Source organism: Salvelinus alpinus, chromosome 24 (genome assembly GCF_045679555.1).
Source record: "Salvelinus alpinus chromosome 24, SLU_Salpinus.1, whole genome shotgun sequence".
In the NCBI taxonomy this organism is placed as follows: domain Eukaryota; kingdom Metazoa; phylum Chordata; class Actinopteri; order Salmoniformes; family Salmonidae; genus Salvelinus; species Salvelinus alpinus.
This window is the reverse complement of record NC_092109.1, coordinates 276,606-284,886: the sequence shown is the minus strand read 5'-3', so window position 1 is coordinate 284,886 and position 8,281 is coordinate 276,606. Positions and strand designations below refer to the sequence as shown.

At 47.4% G+C, this 8,281-nt stretch overlaps 1 long non-coding RNA gene across 1 annotated transcript; it reads left to right on the top strand.

The window, feature by feature from the left end:
- Positions 1–2,288: 2,288 nt before the first annotated feature.
- LOC139551979 (uncharacterized) lies at positions 2,289–3,080 on the top strand. Its single transcript, XR_011670355.1, has 3 exons — positions 2,289–2,423; positions 2,745–2,850; positions 2,951–3,080. It is a non-coding gene; the product is annotated as an uncharacterized lncRNA (long non-coding RNA).
- The last annotated feature ends 5,201 nt before the right edge of the window (positions 3,081–8,281 follow it).

The following is an 8,281-nucleotide window of genomic DNA, read 5'->3' as shown; positions in this document are numbered from 1 at the left end:
GCATAGCCCGGTGCGGGTTATTCCACCTCCCCGCACTGGTAGGGCTAGATTGGGCATTGAGCCAGGTGTCATGAGGCCGGCTCAACGCGTCTGGTCTCCAGTGCGTCTCCTCGGGCCGGCTTACATGGCACCAGCCTTACGCATGGTGTCCCCGGTTCGCCTACATAGCCCGACGGGGAGCATACAACCAGGTAAGGTTGGGCAGGCTCAGTGCTCAAGGGAGCCAGTACGCCTGCACGGTCCGGTATTTCCGGCGCTACCTCCCCGCCCCAGCCCAGTACCACCAGTGCCTACACCACGCACCAGGCTTCCAGTGCGTTTTCAGAGCCCTGTTCCTCCTCCACGCACTCTCCCTATGGTGCGTGTCTCCAGCCCAGTGCCTCCAGTTCCGGCACCACGCACTAAGCCTCCTGTGCGTCTCCAGAGCCCTGTACGCACTGTTCCTTCTCCCCGTACTCGTCCTGATGTGCGTGCACTCAGCCCGGTGCCACCAGTGCCGGTACCACGCACCAGGCCTATAGTGCGCTTCGAGAGGTCAGTGTGCCCTGTCCCTGCTCCCCGCACTAGGCTTGAAGTGCGTGTCTCCAGTCCGGTGCCTCCAGTTCCGGCACCACGTACCAGGCCTACAGTGCGTCTCAGCCGGCCAGAGTCTGCCGTCTGCCCAACGGCGCCTGAACTGTCCGTCTGCCAAGCGCCGCATGAACTGCCCGTCTGTATTGAGCCTTCAAAGCCGCCCGTCTGCCATGAGCCTGCAAAGCCGCCCGTCTGCCATGAGCCTACAGAGCCTTCCGCCAGACAGGAGCCGCTAGAGCCTTCCGCCAGACAGGAGCAGCCAAAGCCTTCCGCCAGACAGGATCAGCCAGAGCCATCCGTCTCCTCAGCGCCGTCTGAGCCATCCGTCTCCTCAGCGCCGTCTGAGCCATCCGTCTCCTCAGCGCCGTCTGAGCCATCCGTCTCCCCAGCGCCGTCTGAGCCATCCGTCTCCCCAGCGCCGTCTGAGCCATCCGTCTCCCCAGCGCCGTCTGAGCCATCCGTCTCCCCAGCGCCGTCTGAGCCATCCGTCTCCCCAGCGCCGTCTGAGCCATCCGTCTGTCCCGAGCCATTAGAGCCGCCCGTCTGTCCCGAGCCGTCAGAGCCGTTAGTCAGTCAGGACCCGCTAGAGCCATTCGTCAGTCAGGACCTGCCAGAGCCGCCAACCAGACAGGATCTGCCAGAGCCGCCAACCAGACAGGATCTGCCAGAGCCGCCAACCAGACAGGATCTGCCAGAGCCGCCAACCAGACAGGATCTGCCAGAGCCGCCAACCAGACAGGATCTGCCAGAGCAGCCAACCAGACAGGATCTGCCAGAGCCGTCAGCGAGCCATGAGCGTCCAGAGCCGTCAGCCAGCCATGAGCGTCCAGAGCCGTCAGCCAGCCATGAGCGTCCAGAGCCGTCAGCCAGTCATGAGCTGCCCCTCAGCCCAGAGCGGCCATTTATCCAGAACAGCCCCTCAGTCCAGAGCTGTCTCTCTGTCCGGAGCTGCCCTTCAGTCTGGAGTTGCCCCTCTATCCTGAGCTACCTCTCTATCCTGACCTACCTCTCTGTCCTGTGCTATATCTCTGTCCTGAGCTACCTTATCCCGGTGCTGCCCTTTGTCCCGGTGCTGCCCCTTATATTAAGGTTACCATTAAAATTAAGTGGGTGTAAGATGAGGGTGGTCATTCTAAGGGGGAGACGTACGCTGGGATTGACTATGGTGGGGTGGGGACCTCGCCCAGAGCCTGAGCCACCACCGTGGTCAGATGCCCACCCAGACCCTCCCCTAGACTTTGTGCTGGTGCGCCCGGAGTTCGCACCTTGAGGGGGGGGTTATGTCACGTTCCTGACCTGTTTTCTGTTAGTTTTGTATTTGTTAGTTGGTCAGGACGTGAGTTTGGGTGGGCAGTCTATGTTTTCTGTTTCTATGTTGGTTTAAAGGGTGACCTGATATGGCTCTCAATTAGAGGCAGGTGGTTGTCATTTCCTCTGATTGAGAGTCATATTAAGGTAGGTGTTTTCACACTGTTTGTTGTGGGTGGTTGTCTCCTGTGTCTGTGTCTATGTTGCACCATACGGGACTGTTTTCGGTTTGTTTGTTCGTTTCGTTTTATGTAGTCATTTTTCCTGTTCCTGCGTTCTTCGAGTTACATGTAAGTTCTTACGTTCAGGTTTGTCTACATCGTTTTGTTATTTGTTAGTTTATTCAAGTTTAGTTCGTTTTTCTGTCGTCTTTAAATAAATTCATTATGTCATCATACCTCGCTGCATTTTGGTCTTCCGATCCTTCTCTCCTCTCCTCGTCCGAGGAAGAGGAAGACGACAGCCGTTACAGAGTGATTTGGGTGTCGGTGATGAGACTGTGTACAACTGGACAACAGCAGTTCAGCAATCGGCTAATACAGGTAAATTAATACAAATAAATAAAAATCCTAAATGTAACTCTCCTGGACTGTCACCTTGACGTAGTGGAGAGGCTTGCGTACTCCAATAACCCTGAGAGCTAACCCTTAGAGGGTGTATTCCACCGGCAGGTGCAATCAAGCCGGACAGGTGGAAGGGTAGGAGGCAGACAAAACATTCCCGGGTCCTCCAGGTTGGGGCTCACTCACCCCCGACATAACAAATAATTTGTTACAGAAACCTTCACATGTTCCTCCGGGAAGTGAGTGCAACTTCTCACCGTTGGAGATATAGTGTTCATTTATAGATTTATTGTATTTCAGAGGAAACAGCTGAGAACATGGATGGTCCCCAGGTAGTACAGAGAACAATTGAAGTCCTGTTTCTTAGCATCAAACAAAGGAAACAGAACTTCTTACCGTCAGACAGGTTTGTTATTTTTAATGAATATTGAATTGCACACACTTAAGTTCTCTTTCATTTAAAAGCCATTCAATTTAACAAAATTCCATTCTCATTTTGATGACAGATGGATGCAAGAAACGACACCCTCTGCACAGAAAGATATTGGAAGAAAAGGCCAAATTAACAGCTGCCATAGAGGAGTACAACATCCTTGTACCAAATTCAGCAATTCAAAATTCAAAAGGCACTCGCACATCTGAGCAATCTTTTTTTGCAGGTGCATGGTAACAGTTGGACAAGATGAGGGAAAAAGGAAAATGCACACTGCTCTTGATAGTATCACTGATCTTTAATGAACTTACGTATCGGCCTCCGTCAGAGCTACTGGCCGTGAGGCCGATACGTAAGCTTATTAAAGATCAGTGATTCTATCAAGAGCAGTGTGCAGTTTCCTTTCTCCCTCACCAGATTCAGCAATACCATCTGCAGATGAGATCCTTTCCGCAGACCTTCATGTATGGCCTTGGGATCTGCATTGACAAAGTAAGTAGTATGTTTGTGTGTCACAATAACTATGTTTCTGTTTTGCTATCTGTGTTTGTTCAGTTGCGCAAACACAGAGGGAATCAGAGAATGTGCAAGACCTTGCTTCACATGTGGCACTTGACCTAAGCAGGCAAAGTAGGGGAACGTTCATTAATATGTACAATTTATGCTGGCACCCTGCAATTGCTATTGTATTTAAGGAATACTTCATTGTAAACTCAGAAAAAAAAGAACCGTCCTCTCATTGTCAACTGTGTTTATTTTCAGCAAACTTAACATGTGTAAATATTTGTAAGAACATAACAAGATTAAACAACTGAGACAAACTGAACAAGTTCCACAGACATGACTAACAGAAATGGAATAATGTGTCCCTGAACAGAGGGGGGGGGGGCGGTCAAAATCAAAAGTAAGTCAGTATCTGGTGTGGCCACCAGCTGCATTAAGTACTGCAGTGGATCTCCTCCTCATGGACTGCACCAGATTTGCCAGTTCTTGCTGTGAGATGTTACCCCACTCTTCCACCAAGGCACCTGCAAGTTCCCAGATCTTTCTGGGGGAAATGGCCCTAGCCATCATCATCCGATTCAAGTGAGATCCGGGCTTTTTGCTGGCCATGGCAGAACACTGACATTCCTGTCTTGCAGGAAATTATGCACAGAATGAGCAGTATGCCGGTGTTGTCTGGTGAGGACCTGCCTTACAACAGACCTACAAAGCCCTCAGTCCAGCCTCTCTCAGCCTATTGCGGACAGTCTGAGCACTGATGGAGGGATTGTGCGTTCCTGGTGTAACTCTGGCAGTTGTTGTTGCCGTCCTGTACCTGTCCCGCAGGTGTGATATTCGGCTGTACCGATCCTGTGCAGGTGTTGTTACACGTGGTCTGCCACTGCGAGGACAATCAGCTGTCTGTCCTGTCTCCCTGTAGCGCTGTCGTAGACGTCTCACAGTACGGACATTGCAATTTATTGCCCTGGCCACATCTGCAGTCCTCATGCCTCCTTGCAGCATGCCTAAGGCACGTTCACGCAGATGAGCAGGGAACCTGGGCATCTTTCTTTTGGTGTTTTCAGAGTCAGTAGAAAGGCCTCTTTAGTGTCCTAAGTTTTGATAACTGTGACCTTCATTGCCTACCGTCAATAAGCTGTTAGTGTCTTAACGACCGTTCCACAAGTGCATGTTCATTAATTGTTTATGGTACATTGAACAAGCATGGGAAATGGTTTTTAAACCCTTTACAATGAAGATCTGAAGTTTATTTTTATTTTTACGAGTTATCTTTGAAAGACAGGGTCCTGAAAAAGGGACGTTTCTTTTTTTTGCTGAGTTTATTTACACTACACATTCAGATTTTTGGTGTTAGGCTGGCAATTGAATCAGTCGGAAGCTGGGAGCAGAGTTCTCTTCTCCATGCTTCAGAGGAGAGTCAGCAGCCTCAGAAGACACCAGGACTCTGTCCAACTGATATACAGCAAAGCTATGGGTCAAGACACCTCCCTCCTAGAAAATAACTTCATAGATGACCTCCTGGAAGAGGACAGCATTCACTACAGCTCTGATGACGAGGAATCTATCACAGACTGAAGGTGTTCGTTTGGGTTGACGCAGTTTTACTAGGTGAAAAAGTGTTCCATTTGTTTTGCATATGTGCTTTATCTGCCTTCCTAAGGAAAAATAGTTTGAACATTTTATGGAAAATAAACGTATGTTTCTTCCTTGTTGACAATGTGATCATGTAGCACATATCTGAGAAGAGCGCTCGTCTGTAACTGCTTTTGCCCGGTTACATGACCAGGTCCGATACACCCCTTTAAATAGCAAATATGCAGTTGCTACATCCACTTTTGGATTCTTGAAGAATATAATTTATAAATATCTTAAACATAGTTCAACTGCCGTACCCCATCAGAACCCAAAATATAAGCTTTTTCTACTCCGATGTTTGTAAACAAAGTAAATGTAAACACACTCTAGCATGAGTCACTCATTCCACGGGTGAGCCGAGTGTCTGTGGGTTTTCGCATGTGGCTTGTGAACATTCTGTAGTGTTGTCCCATCCTGACCAGGCCAGTTGCAGGCAAGTGACAAGTGACATACTTTTAATGCGACTATTAGCAACAGCGGAGCATGTTAGTATTATTAAAATTTTAAGAAACAAATTGCACTTATGCAGGCAGGTCTGACATAGTGGGAGAATTGTGAACAGGCACGTTCATATATCTGTGTTGTTACAGCGTTTGGCTATGTCTTCGGTTTGGTCTTTCGGTCAGTTTGTTTTGGTTATGTGCATCGCAATGCCCGTGACGTAATAAACTAATGTTTCTGAATTTTCAGATGACATTTTGAAACTATTCATAAATTATTCTTGCGCAATGTTACTTTCATTTGAATGTCGTATACATTGTTGGATTCTATTAAATAATTGATGAAACAGATACATTTTTATGTTACAGAAACCGGAAAAGTTGTGAACTACAAATGTTGCGACATGTTGTAGTTTTCTTCCTAACCAGTTTGTTCTTTATCTTAGCCAATATCATTTTAATTGATGTGTATAATGATATATACATTCATTAGGACGTACATAACACTGTACTGCATCAGCACATGCCAATTCAATGTCTGAAGTAGTGCACTTTTTGAAATGTGTTTTTCGCCATAACTATTTAAGCTTTTTTCTTTGTTGTTGATTTTGGTAACAAGAACTTTGGATTGCGTCACTTCCTGTTGAATCTGCAGACGTGTTGCTGTGCGTTTTGTTGCTGTGCGTTTTGCTGCCAACTTTACTTTGCTAGCTGACAACTTTACGTTTTTTTGTTTTGTTTTTGTTTTTAATTACCGTTTATATTTTTAGTTTTTTTCCATCGCAACTTTTTTCCCTCATTCAACTTTTTCACTCCGGACGCTTTATCTGGACATGGTTCGTCAACACCTTCAACAGCCGAAGCTAAGTAGTAACATTAACATGATGTCTTCTAATTGCAGTCGCTGTACTCATAATATACAGGAGAACGATCGCCTTACGGCGAGAATAGCTGTGCTACAAGCCCAGCTTCAGACGCAATCGTTAGGCAAGGGTAATTTCAGTGTAGGAAAGGAAGAAACAGCGTCTGTGCCACCAGTAAGTACAGATAGTAACGTTAGTATAAATCCCCCCGCACAGTCCCCGCAGCCGGACAACTTTCTCATGGCTTCTGGAGGGAAATGCTGTTGGAATGCTCAACCGGTGTCGCTCATTCAGCCGACAGAAACTTTCAACCGGTTCTCCCCATTATGTAGCGAGTCGGAGTCTGAGTCTGAGTCTTCTCTTGTCTCTACTCCTCCCGTTACGGGGTCTGAGACGCCGAAGGCTCCCACCATTAGCTCTGACAAATTGAAAACCCTAGTCATTGGCGACTCCATTACCCGCAGTATTAGACTTAAAGCGAATCACCCAGCGATCATACACTGTTTACCAGGGGGCAGGGCTACCGACGTTAAGGCTAATCTAAAGATGGTGCTGGCTAAAGCTAAATCTGGCGAGTGTAGAGAGTATAGAGATATTGTTATCCACGTCGGCACCAACGATGTTAGGATGAAACAGTCAGAGGTCACCAAGTGCAACATAGCTTCAGCGTGTAAATCAGCTAGAAAGATGTGTCGGCATCGAGTAATTGTCTCTGGCCCCCTCCCAGTTAGGGGGAGTGACGAGCTCTACAGCAGAGTCTCAGCACTCAATCGCTGGTTGAAAACTGTTTTCTGCCCCTCCCAAAAGATAGAATTTGTAGATAATTGGCCCTCTTTCTGGGACTCACCCACAAACAGGACCAAGCCTGACCTGCTGAGGAGTGACGGACTCCATCCTAGCTGGAGGGGTGCTCTCATCTTATCTACCAACATAGACAGGGCTCTAACTCCTCTAGCCCCACAATGAAATAGGGTGCAGGCCAGGCAGCAGGCTGTTAGCCAACCTGCCAGCTTAGTGGAGTCTGCCAATAGCACAGTCAGTGTAGTCAGCTCAGCCATACCCATTGAGACTGTGTCTGTGCCTCGACCTAGGTTGGGCAAAACTAAACATGGCGGTGTTCGCCTTAGCAATCTTATTAGGATAAAGACCTCCTCCATTCCTGCCATCATTGAAAGAGATCGTGATACCTCACATCTCAAAATAGGGTTACTTAATGTTAGATCCCTCACTTCAAAGGCAGTCATAGTCAATGAACTAATCACTGATCATAATCTTGATGTGATTGGCCTGACTGAAACATGGCTTAAGCCTGATGAATTTACTGTGTTAAATGAGGCCTCACCTCCTGGTTACACTAGTGACCATATCCCCCGTGCATCCCGCAAAGGCGGAGGTGTTGCTAACATTTACGATAGCAAATTTCAATTTACAAAAAAAAAAATGGCGTTTTCGTCTTTTGAGCTTCTAGTCATGAAATCTATGCAGCCTACTCAATCACTTTTTATAGCTACTGTTTACAGGCCTCCTGGGCCATATACAGCGTTCCTCTCTGAGTTTCCTGAATTCCTATCAGACCTTGTAGTCATAGCAGATCATATTCTAATTTTTGGTGATTTTAATATTCACATGGAGAAGTCCACAGACCCACTCCAAAAGTCTTTCGGAGCCATTATCGACTCAGTGGGTTTTGTCCAACATGTCTCTGGACCTACTCACTGCCACAGTCATACTCTGGACCTAGTTTTGTCCCATGGAATAAATGTTGTAGATCTTAATGTTTTTCCACATAATCCTGGACTATCGGACCACCATTTTATTACGTTTGCAATCGCAACAAATAATCTGCTCAGACCCCAACCAAGGAGCATCAAAAGTCGTGCTATAAATTCTCAGACAACACAAAAATTCCTTGATGCCCTTCCAGACTCCTTCTGCCTACCCAAGGACGTCAGAGGACAAAAA